This window comes from Schistocerca americana, chromosome 5 (genome assembly GCF_021461395.2).
Source record: "Schistocerca americana isolate TAMUIC-IGC-003095 chromosome 5, iqSchAmer2.1, whole genome shotgun sequence".
In the NCBI taxonomy this organism is placed as follows: domain Eukaryota; kingdom Metazoa; phylum Arthropoda; class Insecta; order Orthoptera; family Acrididae; genus Schistocerca; species Schistocerca americana.
The window spans coordinates 612,205,879-612,228,871 of record NC_060123.1 but is presented as its reverse complement, the minus strand read 5'-3'; the positions used below and the strand labels follow the sequence as shown (position 1 = coordinate 612,228,871).

At 43.4% G+C, this 22,993-nt stretch overlaps 1 protein-coding gene and 1 pseudogene across 2 annotated transcripts in view; both read right to left on the bottom strand.

The window, feature by feature from the left end:
• Positions 1 to 22,993, bottom strand: part of LOC124615459 (nuclear factor of activated T-cells 5-like) — a 403,737-nt gene that overhangs the window by 271,702 nt on the left and 109,042 nt on the right. The window lies entirely within an intron of this gene.
• LOC124617459 lies at positions 4,543 to 4,660 on the bottom strand (annotated as a pseudogene).

Sequence of the window (22,993 nt, the reverse complement as noted above, 5' to 3'; positions counted from 1 at the left end):
TGGAACAGCACGTTGCAAGGCATCCCACATATGCTCGATAATGTTCATGTCCGCGGAGTTTGGTGGCCAGCGGAAGTGTTTAAACTCAGAAGCGTGTTCCTCATGCTACTCTGTAGCAATTCTGGACGTGTGGGGTGTCGCATTGTCCTGCTGGAATTGCCCAAGGGCGTCGGAGTGCACAATGCACATGAATGGATGCAGGTGATCAGATAGGATGCTTACGTACGAGTCACCTGCACAGTCGTATCTGGACGTATCAGGAGTCCCATATAATTCCAACTGCACACGTCACACACCATTACAGAGTCTCCACCAGCTTGAACAGTCCCCTGCTGATATCCAAGTTGTCTCCATACCGTACTCGTTTCATCCGCTCAAACGAGACTCGTCCGACCAGGCAACATGTTTCCAGTCGTCAACAGTCCAGTGTCGGTGTCGATGGGCCCAGGTAGGCCCAGGCGAGGCGTAGAGCTTTGTGTCGTGCAGTCATCAAGGGTACACGAGTGGGCCTTCGGCTCCGAAAGCCCATTTCGATGATGTTTCGTTGAATGAATGGCGCGCTAACACTTGATGGCCAAGCATTGAATCTGCAGCAATTTGCGGAAGGGTTGCCCTTCTGTCGCGTTCAACGACTTTTTCAGACGTCGTTGATCCCGTTCTTGCAGGATCTTTTTCCGCCCTTAGCGATGTCGGAGATTTGATGTTTCACTGGATTCCTTATATTGACGGTACACGAAATGGTCGTACGGGAAAATCCCCACTTCATCGCTACCTCGGAGATGCTGTGTCCCATCGCTCTTACGCTGACTATAGCACCTCGTTCCAAGTCACTAAAATACAGATAATCTGCGACTGTAGCAGCAGTAATCGATCTAACAACTGCGCCAGACACTTGTTGTCTTATATGGGCGTTGCCGACCGCAGCTCCGTATTCTGCCTCTTTACTTATCTCTGTACTTGAATGCGCATGCCTGCACCAGTTTCTTTGGCGCTTCAGTGAAGAATGATGTGGACATTTTTCCTGTTCTAACAAGCCTTCTTATTGTGAAGTAATGATGCGCGCATGACCTAAGCTTGAAATCCAGGCATGCTGACAGACCGAACAGCGCACACCAACCACAGTATGACGTTTACGAGTGCAGACTCAGCGCACTTTGTTGACCCGAAATGACAGCGCACGTTTGTTTTTATCTCCATTACACGGGAGGCTGCACACAGTTATTTCCTGTGGTCAAAAGAGTGTTGAGAAGGAGGTCTTCGAATAAATACGAACTATTCATGTCATGAGGAACTTGCATAACGTTTTTTTGAGCACTTACTTTCTATACAAACAGTCCGTGGATAAAAATATGGAAATACCGCAAGACATATATGCTTGAACACAAATGCATATGCTAGCCAGGCCTGCAGGTTGCGCTATTGTATTTGACTACGAACAGCAGCTGTGCATAGTCCTCAACACGTTGCAAGTGTCAGCCGTGGTCACGTCCTGCCTAGTTGGGACTGCCTTATGTCAGAGCTACGTGAAATCCAACGAGAGCAAATTGTTGGTATTCGTATGGTGGATGTGTCCAAGGCCAATACAGTCAAAGCATCTGGTGTTTCAAAAAATCACCTGTTAAGTCACAACGGACCGTCGTTGAAGGGCATTGTGATGAAAATTAAAAGAATGGCAACTGCAAAAGTCACTGTAGAACTGAATGTCGCAATCCTGAACCCTGTCACCGGCAAAACAATACGAAGAGAGCTACATTAACTGCCAATTTCAGGGCGAGCTGCAATCTCAAAAGCAATTATCAGTGATGCAAACGTCCGTAACAGACCAATGTGGTGCCGAAGCCATAAAACCTGGACTATGGAACAATGGAAGAATGTCGTTTGGTCGGATGAGTCTTACTTTACACCGTTTCCAACTATTGACGGAGTTTACGTTCCACGAGTGAAACGTGGCGGGGATTCGGTGATGATTTCGGCAGCTATATTGTGGTTAACCATCGGCCCCATGGTCAGCCAGATGGCATTACTGCCATTGATTATGTCACCATTTTGGCTGATTAGGTCCATCCCATGGTACAAAGTTTGTTTCCCAATGGTGACACTGTGCTCCATGACGACAGGGCACCTGTTCACGCAGCTCGCATCGTCCGGGACTGGTTTTGTAAGCACGAGGATGAATTGTCACATCTCCCCTGGCCACTACAGGCAATAGATCTCAATATTATTGAGCTTTTGTAGCCTACGTTAGAGAGAGATGGGTGCGTGATCACTGTTACCTCCTCCAGCATCGTTACCTAAATTTGTCAGTACTTTGGAGCAAAGATGGCATAAGATTCAATTGAAAACTATACTGGAACTGTATTTATGCATCCCGAGACGACTGGAGGGCGTTTGGAATAACAACGGTTTCCCGTCATCATGTAACGTATGGTAATGTGTAGCGGTTTTGCTGTCTCCATGTTTTTGTCCACACCCTGTATTCTTTCACAGCCCGGCTATGATCGATACGAAAACTCATCTCCTCCGTATGAGAGTCGAAACAAGACCCATGGAGTAGACGACGTTCCCTCAGAACTACTGATATCCTCGAGAGAGTCAGAAATGACAAAATTATTCCACCTGGAGTGCACAATACAGATCACGGGCGAAATACCCTCAGACTTCAGTAAGAATGTAGTATTTCCAATTCCTGAAAGAAGACAGGTATTGACAGATCTGAATATTGCCTAACTATCAGTCTCATGAGACATGGTTGTAAAATAATGACTCGAATCATTTACAGAAGAATGGAAAAACACTGGCCGATCTCTGGAACGATCAGGTCGGGTTCCAACGAAATGTCGAAACGCTCGAGGCAATACTGACCCTACGATTTACCTTAGAAGACAGTTTTAAAAAAATGCAAGTCTATGTTTACCGAATTTGTAGATTCATAGTAAGCTTATGACAGTGCTGACTACGTTACACTCTTTGTAATTCTGGAATGAGCAGGGTTAAAAATAGAGGAAGCGACAGGTTAAGCAAGACTTGTACAGAAACCAGACTGCAGATGTAAGAGTCGAAAGACAGGAAAGGAAAGCAGAGGTTGAGAATGGACTGAGACAAGGCTGAGCAAACAGTTAAGGAAAGCAAAGAAAAATTTCAAGAAAGAATTAAAGTTCATTGCGATGAAATAAAAAAAAGAAGAGTTTTGCCACTGACATTGTTATTCTGTCGGAGACGGCAAACGAATTGGAAGAGCAGTTGGGCGGAAGGGATAGCTGCTTGAAAACTGATTATAAGATGACTATCAAGAGTGGTGAAACAAAGGTAATGGAATGTAGTCAAGTCCGCAGCTCGTGGTCGTGCGGTAGCGTTCTCGCTTCCCGCGCCCGGGTTTTCGGGTTCGATTCCCGGCGGGATTATGGATTTTCTCTGCCTCGTGATGACTGGGTGTTGTGTGATGTCCTTAGGTTAGTTAGGTTTAAGTAGTTCTAAGTTCTAGGGGACTGATGACCATAGCTGTTAAGTCCCATAGTGGTCAGAGCCACTTGAATCAATGTAGTCAGATTAAATCAGGGGGTGCAGAGAGAATTAGATTAGTAAATGAGGCAATAATAATAACAGATGAATTTTGGTATTTGGGAGCAAAGTAACTTATGATGGTCGAAATGGTTCTAATGGCACTATTGGACATAACATCTGAGGTCATCAATACCCTAGACTTAGAACTACTTAAACGTAACTAACCTAAGGACATCACACACATCCATGCCCGAGGCAGGATTCGAACCTGAGACCGTAGCAACCGCGTGGTTCCGGACTGAAGCGCCTAGAACCGCTCGACCACAGCGGCCGGCTATGATGGTCGAAGTAGTGTAGATATAAAATGCCGAAAGATTATAACACAATACGCATTTCTGAAAAAGAGGAATTTGTTAACACCTGATTTAAACGTACTTAACAGGAAATTTTTTCTGGAGGTGTTTGACAGGAGTGTAACCTTGCACGGAAATGAAAGTGGACGATAGGCACTTCACACAAGAAGAGAACAGATGCTTTTGAAATGTGATGCTACAGAAGAGTGCTGAAGATTTGATGGATAGAAGGGATAACTAATTCATAGGTACTGGTATCGGTCAATATGACACATTCGGAGGCATCAAGGAATTGCCCAGTTTTTATTGGAGGGTAAGCGTAGATGGCTAAAAACTGCACAGAAACGTCATGGGATGAATACAGGAAGCAAGTTAAAATTGATGTAGGGCGCAATAGTTGTTCGTAATTAAAGAGCCTATGCAGGACAGAGTGGCTCATCTTTTTTCCTGAAGTCTAGAAGAAAAGTCTATTTGTTGGAGTACAGATGCACTCCGTCTTCAGGCCACGAGTGGCCTACCGGGACCATCCAACCGCCGTGTCATCCTCGGCGGAGGATGCGGATAGGAGGGGGCGTGGGGTCAGCACACCGCTCTTCCGGTCGTAAGATGGTATTCTTGACCGAAGCCGCTACTATTTGGTCGAGTAGCTCCTCAATTGGCATCACGAGGCTGAGTGCACCCCGAAAAATTGCAACAGCGCATGGCGGCCTGGATGGTCACCCATCCAAGTGCCGACCACGCCCGACAGCGCTTAACATCGGTGATCTCACGGGAACCGGTGTATCCACTGCGGCAAGGCCGTTGCCTGAGTACAGATGACTGGCATAGATTTACATTTCTTCTCTACAGCATGCAACACCCTGCTTCATCTGTAAAGTAGACAATTATTGATATTCAACATCTATAAAGTTGTAGATCGGAACCCCAACCTTCTGTGAAGAAAACTGTTAAACTCAGTGGGCTATGAATCTATTAAGGTGACGCACCCAACAAGTACATTTTTGTGCGAGGCAATTATGTAGGTCTTTGGCGTACGGTTGCACTCCGAATGAAAGTGAAGCTGCTTTTCAACCAGCTTTACACTGACAGAAGATAATGAAGTCAAAATTCCAAGACGTCAAATATCTTTTTCCCTTCTTTATCAGAGAAGACAAAAATATTTTCAACAGTAACAGTAGTTGAGAAATAACATGAAAATTAATTGCGTCCATATGGAGTATCATTTCTGTTATGCGATTGCATCCACGATTTCCGGTCAGAAAGGTCACAGTTCGTAGTAATTGAGGGGAAGTTATCTAATAAAAAAAGAAGCGATGTCTGTGGTTCGGCGAAGAAGTGTTGCAATCCCTCGACTGTTCTTAATCTATATAAATGATGTAGCAGACAATCTGAGCAATCCTCTCAGATTGTTCGCAGGCGCTGCTGTCATTTATCATCTAGCAAAGTCATCTCAGAAGATCAACACGAATTTAACAAGATATTTGTAGAGTGCGAAAAGTGGCAACTGACCCTAAACAATAAAAAAGTGTGAGTTCCTCCATATGAGTACTAAAAGAAACCGTTACACTTCTGTTTGAAGACCAGCCACACAAATTTAAAGGTCGTCGATTCAGTTAAATACCTATGGATTACAATTACAAGCATCTTTTATTCTACCCATTATAGAAAAGACTGTGGGGGAAGGCGAACCAGAGACTGCGTTTTGCTGGCAGAATACTTAGGTGATGCGACGGATCTACATAAGAGACTACCTACACTACTTTTGTCTGTCCTCTTCCGGAGTACTGCTGTGCGGTGTGGATCCTTGACACATAGTGCTAACGGAGGACGACATCGAAATGTTGAAAGAGCAACCTGGTTTGTACTATCGCGAAATAGGAGGGAGACTGTCACGGAGTCTGGAGTTGGGGTGGCAATCATAACAATGAAGGCGTTTTTCGTTGCGGCGAGATCTTATCACGAAATTCCAATCACCAGCTTTCTGCTCGGAATATTGAAGGATTTTGTTTGACTTCGGCTCACACAGGTGGACATGATCATCGTAATAAAATTAGAGAACTCAGAGCTTGCCTGGAAAGATTTAGGTATTTATTTTTCGCAAGTGGTATTCATTCCAAAGTCGAACGCTCGAGAAATAGTCTGAGAGTGATTCTATGTACCCCTCTGCCATACACTTAAGTGTAAATTGGAGAGAGGTCACATAGATGTAGATGAAAGTCCATTTTCAGACTTGTCTGGATTACTTTCGTATTTTTATCTTTCTCTGGAAAATGTTAACATACACTAAAGCTACTAAAGTATAACTGGAGAAAGTACTGTGTAGTTGTTTCCTGGAGGTCTAAGGCGCTGCAGTCATGGACTGTGCGGCTGGTCCCGGCGGAGGTTCGAGTCCTCCCTCAGGCATGGGTGTGTGTTTGTTCTTAGGATAATTTAGATTAGGTAGTGTGTAAGCTTAGGGACTGATGACCTTAGCAGTTAAGTCCCATAAGATTTCACACGCATTCTTGTTTCCTGGTCGTATGCTAACTTCCTGATAAAAACGGACTTCCTCAGTTTGAATTTTATAAAAAAAAGTTTATGTCGTCAGGCTGCAATATACGTTATTGGGATATCCTCGCTCGATGGCTCAGTAAAATGTAAATATCGTATGTTGGCCCACGTGATAGGTTCAGCCGCCTGTGCGAAAGGTGGTTGTTCTTCTTCTGAGCAGTGTAAGGGTGCAAACGCACATGGTAGTCAATGGGTGTTGGTGATCTGCACCCTTACTGCTGATTTGAGATTGCGAGATCGTGTGTATTTGTGTTTATAAAAATATAAGGGTGAGAACTGAATTGTGAAAGACTAGGTTCAAGTAATGATAGATGTAGGCAAAAGGAAATCGGGTTCTGTTTGAGTTGCCGGCCGCGGTGGTCTAGCGGTTCTAGGCGCTCAGTCCGGAACCGCGCGACTGCTACGGTCGCAGGTTCGAATCCTGCCTCGGGCATGGATGTGTGTGATGTCCTTAGGTTAGTTAGGTTTAAGTAGTTCTAAGTTCTAGGGGACTGATGACCACAGATGTTAAGTCCCATAGTTCTCAGAGCCATTTGAACTTTGAATCTGTTTGAGTTATGGTATTTATGTTGGAGATATTTCCCGGCGAGCTAAACGGGTGCTCGTGGCGTCAGAGCAGGCAGGGCTTACGGAGCTCCATCCATGGTGAAGTTCTGTGAGCGTGGGGCTTGGCAACCAGGGAGATCTACAGATAATACAGAACCAAATTTGATTCAGAAACATCATAAGGGTCTGCTCTTGTTACTGGTTGTAAGAAGTTATTGTCGATCAGAAGTTAAACTAGTTTATAATAGGAATAATAAACTCTTGTTTGTCAACATACCTGCGCCTGTTACTACGTAATAGCTGTCATTTCAGAGGAGAAGTCTGATGAGAAGCAGGGTACCTCCAAAACCAGCTGGAAGATGGTATCCAGAAGGGGACAACCCTTGCAGCACACTGGTCCATTTCCTTGCGGATATGTGAGATGTATGATATGTGTATTTGTGGAGGTGTGTGTAATGGATGCATGTATAGTATAGTGTTGTGTCTGTGTTGTATAAAAATGATGATGGTGACAAGGGAGAGAGAGAAACCCTGTGCCGGCTCACAGCTTTCTCCTCTAAAATAACACCGAGGGGGCCATCGCGCTAAGCGTCTCTATTCGACGTACAGATCACCACCACCACCACAATCACCATCACATGCCCTTGCTTGATGAGATACTGCACATAAGTTAGTAATTTAATCCAGGGCATTGGTGCAAAGTCTGTTGATCAGCCACCATCTCTCCTCACCTTATCGGTCGACTACTGCCTGTGACAACTTCTTTCTCCACCAGGATTCGAACCGGCTCACCTCAAAGAGCCACCGCAGAAGCCTGCGTTAGCGACCTCATCTACGGAGTCGGGTGATGGCTCCGTTGAAAAGGTGTCGAACTACAAACCTGTCTTGGCTCGATTCCTTGTAGGTCACGCGATTTTTCTGTCACTTGTCGCATCAGGTTTAGGAAACTGATATTCGAGCACTGACCTTTAAGTCTGAAGAAAATCGAAGATGGCCTGTCCGCAAAGTTCTGCTTATAGTGTTCATCTAAGAATGTGGTGGTGCGGATATGTCCAATGGTAAGGGACAGTGTAGCACCTGAAACTCCGGACAATAGCGATATTCGCCGTCCCTACCTGTAACGTGCGCTTCTGGCTGCGCGTATCCGGCTGTTGTGACCGAGCGGTTCTAAGCGCTTCAGTCTGGAACCGCGCGACCGCTACGGTCGCAGGTTCGAATCCTGCCTCGGGCATGGATGTGTGTGATGTCCTTAGGTTCGTTAAGCTTTAATAGTTCTAAGTTCTAGGGGATTGATGACCTGAGATGTTAAGTCCCATCGTGCTCAGAGCCATTTGAGCTGCGCGTAGAGTATTTAACGGTGATTTCGATGTTAGATCAGGTATGGCCAGACTACTTGCCTGCTGCTGTGCTGCAGAAGCAAAAGCGATAGTTTACCGAGCCTATAAATTGTGCTAGGCAGAGTCATAACCTGAAACAATGGCCCAATATGACGCGCACCCCTGTGTTGCCATTTACCAGGGTAGTCAACTGTTGGAACGTGTGGTGGGACAGACACAGAGACCACACTGGCAACCAAGCAGAGTCTTCTGTAACCCTGTGCACGCAGAACACACCATGCAGCCGCCCTCGTACACCAGTATTGTACTGTAAAAGTCGTTGTCAAATATCTTTTGTAATAGCCGTTTTGCAGAATATTTGATTGTACCCTGAGGTATTTTCATTATTTCTTTTATAAAAAGTTAGATCGTGGTCCTAGCGTTTTTAAGGGGACCACACCGTGGTTCAGGTCGAAAAAAATCGATTTTCGGTTTTCATCATATTTCGATAGATTATGGTTTTTTTAAGTAGTCTGAAAAGGATTTTGCTGAAAAATTTTTTTTCGAGCATTTAAAGAGCATTTTCCTACCACGTGTGTTCATGTGCCACGCTCACTTTTCTGTCACCCACTTTTCTGCATATATTTTACATCTTTATATCCCCTAATTGCACGTTAGGGATTTTTTTTTTAAATTTCCGAGTGTGTTGGCTATCCTTGGAATGCAACTGTCCGCATCCTTTTGTTTCTGCTGTTTGTAAACAACGCACTTTCAAACACGCTGTTAGTTTTGTTCAAGTGTGATTGCGAGTAGTTGTTATACTTACGTTTGCAGTGCTTGTTTACAAATGTACTCACCTCTTTCACAGCTATTTATATAGAAGCTCCTGCAAGTTAAGCTTATACCTAACGTCCTCTACTGATGATAAGCCATGTCATGGATTGTGTCCATCAGGAGAAAATTCGTGGTGCAAATACAATAGGGGTTAGGCAACTGGAGAATCTTATTCTCACCAGCATTCTCTTGCTGCTGCTGTTACAACAGCAATTAAACCTATTTTCAGAGACTTGGCTCACCCTGACCTTCTAAGGAAATGTCTGCATGGGCAGACACGGAACCCAAATGAATGTATCAACAGCATAGTTTGGAATCGCCTTCCTAAAACTGTATGTGTAGGCATGCATACAATGAAACTAGGCGTTCATGATGCTCTTATTACATTCAATTGTGGTAATATTGGAAAGTGTTGGGTACTGAAAAAGCTGGGAATTAATCCTGGTGAAAATATGATCACTGAGCTGCAACATTGCGATAAAATGAGGATAGCCCATGCAGACAGGTCTGCATCTAATATGGCCAAGAAAGCAAGACAAACATCCAGGACGGTGAAAAAGAAGCTTGAAGACCTGCTAGTTGCCAAAGAAGGGCCATCATATGCAGCAGGACAGTTTTAATTAACTGTAAATAACATGTTTCAAAAGCTTTTTCTTTAAAGTCAATTTCCCGCAAACTAAAATTTTCAGCAGATATGCCCCATTATATCAGAAACTATCATAGATAAATGAATGAAATTTTCAGGGACTCTGCATAACGTAAAAAGCCACCACTGGTACTACATTCATTAATATTCCCCCACTAAGAACCTCATACAAAAATATTTTCTGTAGGAAAAAACTTAATATTTTTGTTAATAAATTTAAAAAGTATTTCTTAAAAACTATAAAATGGATAAAGTAGATTTTAGTGCAGTTGACTCTATTAGCATCATGTAACATACAAAATAATATTAAGGTCCTGCATCAGATAGTTTTTTCAGAAATGGGTCAAATACTTGCCTAGATTTACATGGGTTAGACAGGCCCCTTGAAAGATTTGTCAAATAACTCTGACAGTGTAATACGGGCCCCACTTGCACACATCTGTACCGCGGGTCAGTGTACCTTGAAGGGTAGTGTAACAGGAATCTGGACGTCGCTTCCGGAGCCTTCTTGGAACTGCGCGAGACCAACAGTGGCTTGCGAGGGCAAAGTGCATTCTGCCACGTCTTGCGGCGGCTGCACAGCGCTACGCCTGGGGGCCAGCTGAGGTACTGCCCGCTGGGGGCTCGCGCAAGGCGACGCAGCCAGCCACAGCCGCTGGTCGCTATCTGGCCGGACACTTTGCTTGCGTCTACGTAATGTTGCTCTCCCAAACGTCCAAGTAAGCCTACCACTTCAACTACAGTACATTTTTAAATACGTTCATTCATTTGCGATACGTTCCGAGCACACAGCGCTCAGTTTTTCGCATTATAACCGGTAGGGGTATCCGCGAAGTAATTTTTACACACTGACAAATCATGACAGTTATGTGATTCCGCGTAGTGTCCCGATGCGGCTCACATCAGTAACCCCTTTCCATTCATTTCTCCCCCTTCACCTTCAGTTCACATACAATGATGACAAGCCACGCAATGCGAGCGGCAAGTGTACGAGGATATTTCACTAAGTAATGCCCCACATTTTTATCTCAGAACATATTCATTGTTAACAGTGAGAATTTGCTGACAATATACATCAACATGTCTTGTCCATGTCCTATTTTTCTACGTAGTCTCCATCACGTTCTATGACCGTACGCCAACTTTGTGGAAGAGCATGTATTCCCTGCTGGTAACAGCTCTTCTCCTGTAGGCGCAGCCATGTTTTCACTGCATGACTGACACTCTACTCATCTTCAAAGTGTATACCCCGTAGAGAATCTTTAAGCGGCCCAGAGGTGGAAGTCCGAGGGTGCCAGGTCTGGACTGTAGGGTGGATGAGGCAATGATATTCAACCAAATTTGGCAATGTGTTCCCGGGTTCTCACACTAGTTTTTGGGCGAGCGTTACTGTGTTGGAGCAAGATTTCTGCTGGATTCTTGTCCGATCGAACGCGTCGGAAACGGTTCTTGAGTTTATTCAGAGTCTTCACGTTGTTGTTGTTGTGGTCTTCAGTCCTGAGACTGGTTTGATGCAGCTCTCCATGCTACCCTATCCTTTGCAAGCTTCTTCATCTCCCAGTAGTTACTGCAATCTACATCCTTCTGAATCTGCTTACTGTATTCATCTCTTGGTCTCCCTCTACGATTTTTACCCTCCACGCTGCCCTCCAGTACTAAATTGGTGATCCCTTGATGCCTCAGAACATGTCCTACCAACTGATCCCTCCTTCTAGTCAAGTTGTGCCACAAACTCCTCTTCTCCCCAATTCTATTCAATACTTCATCATTAGTTATGTGATCTACTCATCTAATCTTCAGCATTCTTCTGTAACACCACATTTCAAAAGCTTCTATTCTCTTCTTGTCCAAACTATTTATCGTCCATGTTTCACTTCCATACATGGCTACACTCCATACAAATGCTTTCAGAAATGACTTCCTGAAACTTAAATTATACTCGCTGTAAAGAAATTTCTCTTCTTCAGAAACGCTTTTCTTGCCATTGCCAGTCTACATTTTATATCTTCTCTACTTCGACCATCATCAGTTATTTTGCTCCCCAAATAGCAAAACTCCTTTATTACTTTAAGTGTCTCATTTCCTAATCTAATTCCCTCAGCATCACTCGACTTAATTCGACTACATTTCATTATCCTCGTTTTGCTTTTGTTGATGTTCATCTTATATCCTCCTTCCAAGACACTGTCCATTCCGTTCAACTGCTTTTCCAAGTCCTTTGCCGTCTCTGATAGAATTACAATTTCATCCGCGAACCTCAAAGTTTTCATTTCTTCTCCATGGGTTTTAATACCTACTCCGAATTTTTCTTTTGTTTCCTTTACTGCTTGCTCAATATACAGATTGAATAACATCGGGGAGAGGCTACAACCCTGTCTCACTCCCTTCCCAACCACTGCTTCCCTTTCATGTCCCTCGACTCTTATAACTGCCATCTGGTTTCTGTACAAGTTGTAAATACCCTTTCGCTCCCTGTATTTTACCCCTGCCACCCTCAGAATTTGAAAGAGAGTACTCCAGTCAACATTGTCAAAAGCTTTCTCTAAGTCTACAAATGCTAGAAACGTAGGTTTGCCTTTCCTTAATCTTTCTTCTAAGATAAGTCGTAAGGTCAGTATTGCCTCACGTGTTGCAATATTTCTACGGAATCCAAACTGATCTTCCCCGAGGTCGGCTTCTACCTGTTTTTCCATTCGTCTGTAAAGAATTCGTGTTAGTATTTTGCAGCTGTGACTTATTAAACTGATAGTTCGGTAATTTTCACATCTGTCAACACCTGCTTTCTTTGGGATTGGAATTATTATATTCTTCTTGAAGTCTGAGAGTATTTCGCCTGTCTCATACATCTTGCTCACCAGATGGTAGACTTTTGTCAGGACTGGCTCTCTCAAGGCCGTCAGTAGTTCTAATGGAATGTTGTCTGCTCCCGGGGCCTTGTTTCGACTTAGGTCTTTCAGTGCTCTGTCAAACTCTTCATGCAGTATCGTATCTCCCATTTCATCTTCATCTACATCCTCTTCCATTTCCATAATATTGTCTTCAAGTACATCGCCCTTGTATATACCCTCTATACTCCTTCCACCTTTCTGCTTTCCACCTTTCACGTATGCCTCTGAATTGATGGTTGATCCTCTTGGCATCACATCCACGAGAATGACGCAATCACAATCCTAGAAGACTGTCACCATGGCTTTTCCGGTACAGTTGAATTTCTTCTTTTGTGGTGAATGAGGACGATGCCATCCATGGACTGCTGTTTTGTTTCCGGCGCGATACACCAAGCTTTCGCCCCCCGGAACGATCCGTTACAGAAAGGCCTCCCCGCCGGTCTCAAAACGCTCTAACAATTCAGATTAAATGGCCTTTCTTTGAATCTTGTGGTCCGCTGTGAGGATTCGAGGAACTCATCGTGAGCACCTCTTTGAATATCCGAGAGTCTCGATCATTGCAGACGCACTTCCAATGCTGACCGACAACTGGAGAGCCAATTGTCGAGTTGTTATGCGCCGCCCGGCACGAATAATGGCATTCGCACGATTCAGCATGTCTGGAGCCGTGGCTGTGACGGGACGTCCCGAGAGTGTGGCTGATCATGGAGATCTCTTTCTGCATCTCCTGAGCCTGTAACTTTCTATACCCATCGCCCAACTGTACTCAACTATAGCATCGCCATACACTGCACACGAACGTTTATGGATGTTCGCTCAGGTTTCTTTTTCTGCACACAAGAATTCAATAACAGGACGCGGCTTGTAACGTGAGTCGTATGTAGACGCCATTTTGACGCTGTACTACGGCTCTGCCATCTGCCAGAGCGGTTCGAAGCTTCACCGGCGCATACAACAAACATTAAATGTGAGGCACCAACAAGGACGTTTGTCTATGTACATTAAGGGGCTCCGGAAAGGCTCAAAATCATGAAAAGTTCAATTTTTACTTTTTTGCGTTTTCTGAATCTGCAGACTATTACCTTTTAATAGATATATAATTTATTCAATTCCGAAGACTACAACTATTTTTAAATTTTTTTTGAAATGTGTTCTACATGGGCGTGACCCACTGTGGCGCTGCTAAACTGCTGTCAAATGGTGTTATTATTAACGTCCGTGTTCATCAGGTACATTTTAGTGATGTGAGATAAAGTATGTGTTGTGGCTAACCTGTGATGGTTCAATATATATCGCTGGTGTGATTGTCGATTGTTTCATGTTTATTTACCCTGTCGTTATCTCGAAAATATTCGTAATTAATTCTGTTTCTTGAGTCTCTGTTTTGTTGAAGTATAATAATGAGTAAAAGTAAAGTTATTAGAAATCCTCTGAAGGCTTTTAAGAAAAGGAGAAATGTTGGAAAGCCAAAGGTATGTGTTATTACTGTAAACAATAAAGACGATAACCAAGTGAGTGAACCTAACCTCTCAAGTACACCTGCCCATAGCAGTCAAAGTGGGAAAGAAAATACTTCACAGAAGAAGCTTGGTTCAATGAGTGAAAACTATGAATGTTTTATGGGCGAATCGGATGTGAATGAAATATTTGATATGTCGGTTCTCAAAGGAATTTTTTCAAACTGTGTAAGATGTATTCATTGTAGTGAAGTTGGTCCGGAACTCTCCATAATAAAGCACGTAGGACTTGCTAGTGAAATACAACTGAAATGTGATATGTGTTCATACATGACCACCTTTTGGAACAGTGTTGCAGTAACTGCAACTGAAGAAAATGGTAGCAAAATCTACGAACACAACAACAAGCGATGCTTGCTTTAGACAAGGAACGCCTTCGGGCTGCAGACAGGGTTGTAAAGAGTCTAGAAATACAAGCAAGAGTAAACAGGAGGAGGAACAAGAGGAAGCTGGAGGAGGAGTTTGCAGAGGATGAAGATAATCCATCCTATGGACCTGAAATGCACTAAAAAGTTAATCCAATCTTTGTCGCCCGATTCCCAAAACTTTTATTTTCTCATACTAATTACATGTTTTCTAAGGATCTTCCAAACATATTTATTTCAAACTTTCAGTAAATGTTACACAGTACCTTCTGCATAATTTAACACAGACTTTTTCCAAAAAACTATATTTTTGAATATATAAATAAAAAATTGCAAAAAAAATGTTGTGAATTTTCATTACAATTGAAAAAAAAAATCATCTTTAATAACTGAACTAAAATTTTGTAAAATCCCTGTGTTAAGTTGTAGCCCATATTCTAATAAATAATCTGTAAAAAGTTCAACTTCCTACTTCTAATACTTTGTGAGGAAAGATGTAATTTATAAGCGTTATTTTAACATTGCACGTATAGGGCGTTCCGGAGCCCCTTAATGGCTTTAAAAATGTGGGGCATTACTTATTGAACGACCCTCGTACACATGGGAGAGTTTTCAGGTGCAGTCGTAAGTAATAGCCTGCACTTCCGAGGCGCACGCAGGAGAAAGGAACAAAATAAAGAAGGAAATTTGGAATTTAGTCTCGTCGAGGACAAGGTCATTAGGGACTGAGTAGAAGATTGAATGAGGAAGGAAACATTATAAGACATTTCCAAAAGAACCAACCCAGTAAGCGACTCAAGGAAACCGCGGAAAACTTATATCTCGACGGAAATTTGAACCGCTGTCTTTCCGAATGCGAAGCCAATAGCTTATCACTGCAACACTTTTCTCAGTCACTCGCCAAAGAATCGTCCTGGAGGCTGAAAATGTCTCAGCGTCCTCTCCCTCTGATTTATAACAAAATGACTACTACCAACTAACGGTATCGTATAGTTAGTTACAAGAGTCAGTCAAATGAAAACGAGACGGATGGAAAAAAAGTAAGTACACTATTTATTACTTGAAAAGTAATTGCCGTAACTGTTAATACCACTGTGAGACAAGAGGGCCAACATCTTCATGAAAAAAAAAGAATGTTTGCGATTGCCTACGAACCATGATTGTATCCAGGTGTTCATCTCTTCATCCGATGCAAATGGACGACCACAAATGTCTTTCCTCAAGGCGTTAAAAATACAGAAATCGCAAGGGGAGAGATCGGGACTGTATGCAGGATGTGGAAGGGCTTCCCAGCGAAACAACTTTGGCAATATGTGGGCTGGCATTATCCTGCGACAGCATGGCGCCGTCCGCGTACATTCCCGGGCGTCTCGACTACACTTGACAACTTTCGGTTGGTAGCCCTTACACATCCTCCATACAGTCCCGACCTCTCCCCATGCCATTTCTATGTTTTTGGAGCCCTGAAGAAAGACATTCGTGGTCGTCGATTTGCTTCGAATGAAGAAGACCACACCTGTGTACAATCACGATTGTGTACCCAACCGCAAACATTTTTCCACGAAGGTACTGACCGTCTTGACTCAAACTGTGACGAATGTCTTAACAGTTATGACGATTGCTTCTGAAATAATAAATATTTTACTTACTTTTTACCATCTGTCTCGTTTTCACTTCACTGCCCCTTGTACAAATTTAAACGCTTTGGTGCACACACAGATAGGGGGAAACAAAATAAGACTGGTATGGCGTTGTTGGCGTGGTACCGTCCAAAGATTACGGCACCGCACCAAAGTCGGCAATACACATCGATATAGCTGACATTAGCGACATCTCGCTGCAACCAGCGGCGACGAAATAGAGACGCTGAAGAAGACACGTCCTGTCTGTCAGTACAGAAGCGCTCTCGCACTGAGGTCAATACAGAGCCGAGAAAGGACGCGCTCTGCCCAGTTCATGATGTCAGCTGAAGCTGTCAACATGATTGAGTAGAACTAAAGAGCAATTCAAGCAGCAGGTGGAAACGCACTTTTGTAAATGTTGAACAGTGTACTTGATGAGAAGAGTTCGTAACTGTATGCATCAAGGCGTGGTTTAATAGTCAATAACAGTTGTAAATATTCCAGTTCTCCTTTGGCAAAGGATTGTATCAAGTTAAGTAAACCATTTTATTCATTCATGTAATAATGCGAACTAGTATCTCCTATATTGTAGTTGCACTGAATCATCTCCCGTAGCAATCAAAGATCCCACAGTTACGCCCCGACGACTGCAGTTCCGCCTGGTCACAACAGTTGGCAGTGAGACAGTTTAGTGTAGGTTCAAACGGCTCTGAGCACTATGGGACTTAACTTCTAAGGTCATCAGTCCCCTAGAACTTGGAACTACTTAAACCTAACTAAAGGACAGCACACACATCCATGCCCGAGGCAGGATTCGAACCTGCGACCGTAGCGGTCGCGCGGTTCCATACAGTAGCGCCTAGAACCGCTCGGCCACCCCGGCCGGCTTTAGTGTAGGTTCAGCCCACTAGTCTAAAGGGTTTTCTTCCGCCGTGCACAATGGTCGCTTCCCTCGCGTTGTGTGAGACTTGTGTCTTAATGTATCTGTTGGGTGTACGCGACTATAATGGATGTGTGTCCAGTGTGGTGTTTCGGTTGCGTCGTACGATGGCGAGGGAAGGGAGGCGGTGAAACCCAGTACCTACTCTCAAGTAACAACAAAGGAACCCATCCGACGGATGAATCACTGTCAACAGTATCGCATGCCCTCAATCCATCAAGTGATTAGAATTTAATTCAGAACACTGGCACAAAGTCTAGTGATCAGTAACTTTACGGTTTAAAAATCATACCTCTTCTACCTGTAAAGTATACTTAAAAATAAATATAAAATAAAATAGGATCGATACCCGTGGTGCAGCGTATGCTACATGGAATGCAAATAAGGTCCACTGTCATACCAATTAAAAGGCCAAGTCTACGCACTTATATAGGTGGCATAACATGTACATTGCCTCTCCTCTCCACTCCTAGTGCGACATGCGCGCAACCTCTTAGCGTGACAATTTTCTTTATTATTGTAATTCTGTAGCCATTGCACACCACACAGTCAGCCATTAACGGTGAACAGACTTCTCGATCGTGATATGCGGATTCTCAGTCCCCCAAATGCGCCAATTTTGCTTATTGACGAACCCGTCCAAATGGAACTGGGCTACGTCACTAAACCAAACCAAACCATCGGCGTATTAATTCCCATCATGCCATGCGGCCAACCGTCCAGTTCGAACGTACTAAAGCAGACGGTTCGGAAGTTACGGCGATTTTATTTCATATAGTTTAATAACTGTCACCCTGTACTTACTTTTGAAGAATGGCATCGATTCCAACAGGCTGTTGTTTTAAAATAGTACTTTTTATGAACTAGGGATAGTTTCGAATTTCGCTCACCGTGAAGTGTATCTACAAACATAATAAGGCACCAGATTTAAATGGAAACCAAAACATAAAACGCTTTGCATCTGCTCTGGACTCATTGTTTCCTAAAAAACAATGTAATTGTTAATCATAATAGATACGGTAGCTATGGATACATCTCCGTCGGAAGTCACATGCCATGCACTATTCATCTACAACATGGGTGCCAAGGTACACGGCCTCCAATACAATAGTCTGAAGTACGTGTCGGAACAACTGTGACAACAGACAATGAAAGCACCACATTTTAAAACTTTTGAACATCAGCGTGATGGAAGCGTCATTTTTTTTCAATTTGTGGAGCTTATGGCGCCCACTCATAAGAAATCAATCGATATATACTAAGAATTTCACATGTAACATTTTGGACTACTTTGCAGAAGCACCATGTCAGAAAATGGTCGGAAAGCGCTGATATAACTGTACTACGTATTGCTCGCGAGGCTTTCAGTAAGCTACATTCCCAGCAATACTTACGTCCCTTCCCCGTCAATCTGCGTGCGCAATGACTTGACACATATAACAGCAACCTTCTACTCGGAGTGTTCTGGTAATCTTCTTTTTGTAAAATCGCTTTTTTGAGCACCATGCCGAGCTAGGTGACGCATGGGCACGCATTCGGGAAACGTGCAGTTCAAACCTCCGTCACACAAACAAGACTTAGGTTTTCTGTGGTTTCCCTTAAATCGCTAAAGGCGGAATGCCAGGAAAGGGCAAAGTCAATTTCATTCCCTAATCTTTCCGATTTCAAGTTTCAGCTATATCTCTGACGACCCTGTCGTGTAATCAACCTTCATCCCTTCTGAGGACAACATACGCAAGCTTTGTACGCGGAATCAGACACCGCCACTTCTGTAGTGAAAGTTGTCGTCCTCAACTGTTAGCAGCTGCGATCGATTGACCACTATGTGTGTGCTCCATCTACCTTGTCCGCAAGGAGGAAATCCCGATCACAATAAGCCAGTATATCATCAACCACAGCGGAAACAGACTGCTCAGCTATTTTAACACTCGTCAAGGCCGACCTACTCAGTCCTCAGCTTTCCACGCTTGCGTCGGCTGTAAAAGCAAAAGAACGACATGCATCTGTTACCGCAGGTGCAAGAAAGCCAGGTTAGGAACCAGAGTCAACCCATGTGCCACCTGTTTCTCGGAGCTGGTCTACTGCGGAAAATATAGAATACCTCTTGAACTTCCTGAAGCCACACCTTCAGTATGACCGTCGCTACGGTCGCAGGTTCGAATCCTGCCTCGGGCATGGATGTGTGTGATGTCCTTAGGTGTAAGTAGTTCTAAGTTCTAGGGGACTGATGACCTCAGATGTTTAGTTCCATAGTGCTCAGAACCATTTCAGTATGACCGTCATCTATTAAGGAACGTACACAATCGCAAGAAATAAATCCACTGTTCTATAAATAGCGTCTGTATTGGTGAAGTGGACAGTACTATTTAGACGAGTGAATTCATTTATTTTTGACTTGTTTTAGATCAGGCTTTTTCATTTCCTAACAACTGTCTTCTCAGGGTGCTCTGAAGCTCACCTATGCTGCAAAAGACCGCAGAATCCTTTCGTCCAAGCTTCTTTATCAGCGGACATGACGAAACTTCCTTCGCCGCCGATTTCTGCGTGCAGAGTTACTCTACAGGGGCTCATTCCAATCGGAGCCAACCGGAAAAGGAAAGAAACGCCAGAGTTAACGTTTCTGGACTTCGTGGTCACTAGAGAAGGGAGAACTGCTGTAGAGAAGGAAGATAACCTTGGTTTATTTATGGTATCATCCTCACACTCGTCTGCAGTCATTTAGAAAAACTACGAAATGTTAAAACAGAGGGCCCGATAGAGAACTGAAATCCGCTTATGACCGAGTAAGCCTTATTCGTCCGAGCCATTCTGCCTCAGGTGTAGTTACCTCATTAGGTAACTTTTTTTTCTTTAAATTCCGTACCAATTATGCATTTCTAAATAGAGCATAGAAAAGAAGGAATAGCGTTAAGATATGAAGCAATGACAGTCAAATCACAGTGCCAACCACGCGTATCGAAGACCTACAGCGATGTTTAATATTGTTGTTGTTGTGGTCTTCAGTCCTGAGACTGGTTTGATGCAGCTCTCCATGCTGCTCTATCTTGTGCAAGCCTCTTCGTCTCCCAGTACCTGCTGCAGCCTACATCCTTCTGAATCTGCTTAGTGTATTCATCTCTTGGTCTCCCTCTACGATTTTTACCCTCCATGCTGCCCTCCAATGCTAAATTTGTGATCCCTTGATGCCTCAGAACATGTTCTACCAACCGATCCCTTCTTCTAGTCAAGTTGTGCCACAAACTCCTCTTCTCCCCAATTCTATTCAATACCTCCTCATTAGTTATGTGATCTACCCATCTAATCTTCAGCATTCTTCTGTAGCACCACATTTCGAAAGCTTCTATTCTCTTCTTGTCTAAACTATTTATCGTCCATGTTTCACTTCCATACATGGCTACACTCCATACAAATACTTTCAAAAACGACTTCTTGAAACTTAAATCAATACTCGATGTTAACAAATTTCTCTTCTTCATATTATATCCTCTCTACACAATACTGTAATACTCCGTTGTAAGAAACTATTTCTTGAAACACTCTACGGAACGTAAAAGGTTGTCAAACAACGAACAACACCTAACAGTCCTAATTAAAATGGTTAATGTCATATTCCCGCTATCGAACGAGCGTGAATAACTGCAGAATTTCGATGTCTGAGGTCAACTATAGATTCAACGTAAATATTCTCTGTGCAAAAACAAAGGAAATCTAAATCACTGCTTGAGAGATGACAGAGGGATTTTGTACCTTGCTTGTTAGCATTAGTGACACCTTCCTTCGTATGCATTAAGTTTCATATTTCAAATCGCAAATGTTCCGTTTATAGTAACACTGACTTCATTAAAATTGAAAATAACATTTGTAAAGCGATATGTACAGATGCTAAATACTGAGGACTTTGTACTTCTTTCACGTTAGCTTTTCTGTTACACTTTTTATCATTTTGACAAATGAGATGTCTCACTGTACTACAACAATCCGCTTTTTATAAAAAAAAAAAAAAAAATTACAAAATCTCCTCCCCCCCCCCCCCCCCACACACACACACACAGAGTGAGAACAACAATACCTTCAACTTCTTCAGGCAGCAACACTATACACAATATCGTCAACACAACCCTCATTCTTTCCATGCGTCTATACCCCGCGAGCCACGTCACGGATTCTAGTACCACTACGATAGTCTTCCTGTCCCTGTTTTGTTCTTGAATCGTGGGTGGGAAGAATGATGCCATCAAATCTCCACATGAGCTGTAATTTCTCTGATAATTCAGTCTAAAAGCATTCCAGATATCTCGAGCGGCATTTCAATTAGCGTTACACGAATGACTTCTTGGCAGAGTCCTATGTGTTTTCCACATTCCGCTCATTCAGCGTAGCTTTACGCTAGATTCATTTACTCTTATAGTAACACGGATATGAATATTCCGTTTCATTTCATTTCGAACTGTCACTCATATTTGTACAGGCTGGCTTTCAAGTCTGTTAAGTCTGTGTCCCTTTAGTAAAATGTGCTGTTACATACCTCTCCACATTTTCTGGTCACTACATCGAATTGTAATCTTAGCTCCATCAAAGTTGAATATTTTGGAGATGCTGATCTTAGTACAAACGAGGGAAAAATACCGAAATACGTCCCATGAACAATATTAAGCGTTAGTGTGCTGTCTTGTTACTTAAATATGAGGAAACAAAAAGATAAGAAATTTTTCTAGCTCACGCAACGGATGTATGTATTTGAGCGTGAACTTGGACGCAAATACGTTTACGATAACGATATCCAACGCAAATAATCCTTTCTACACGTTGTCCTTGGCAGTCTACGTGTTAGGCTCGCGCTCGTTCTGAACCATCAGCAACACAAGGTAACTAATTTTAATTTTCTAACCTTCAGCAAGATGGCAGATAATCCACAGCCAAATAAGCACCTGCATAACGATCTACACACGTTTCGCGAAATGACACCGCAGATCTTCCTGATCGCCCCTTTCTTCGCTAAGAGTATTCTTGCTGAGTGCATCGAGTTGCCACATGATACAGTATAATACAATGAGGTGACAAAAGTGTCGGACCTCCTTTTGCTGACCGTAATGCATCAGCTCCGCGTGGCATAGAAAAGTCGTTGGTAGTCCCCTGCAGAAATATTGAGCCATGCTGCCTCTACAGCCGTCCATAATCGCGAAAGTGTTTCCGGTGCAGGATTTTGTGCACGAACTGACCTCTCGATTATGTCCCATAAATGTTCGATGGGGTTCATGTCATTACCTCGAGCTGCGCAGAATATAATTCAAACTAATTGTGAACAACTGTGGCCCAGTGAGTTGGCACATTGTCATCCGTGAAAAAATCCATCGTTGTTTGGGAACACGATGTCCATGAATGGCTGCAAATGCTCCCCAAGTAGCCGAACATAACCATTTCCAGTCAAATATCGGTTCATTCCATATTTAACATAGACCACAGCACTATGAAGTCACCGCCAGCTTGCACAATGCCTTCTCACAACTTGGTCCATGGCTTTGTGGAGTCTGCCACACACTCGAACGCTACCATTAGCTCTTACCATCTGAAATCGGGACTCATTTGATCACGCCACGATTTTCCAGTAGTCTAGTATCCAACCGATATGGTCACGAGCCCAGGAGAGGCACTGCAGCGATGGTCACGCTGTTAGCAAAGGCTCTCGAGTTGGTCATCTGCTGCCATAGCCCTTTAACGCCAAATTTCGCCACACTGTTCTAACGGATACGTTCGTCGTACGTCCCATATTGATTTCTGTGCTTGTTTCACGCATGCCTCGGGCATGGATGTGCGTGATGTCCTTAGGTTAGTTAGGTTTAAGTAGTTCTAAGTTCTAGGGGACTGATGACCTGAGAAGTTAAGTCCCATAGTGCTCAGAGCCATTTGAACAATTT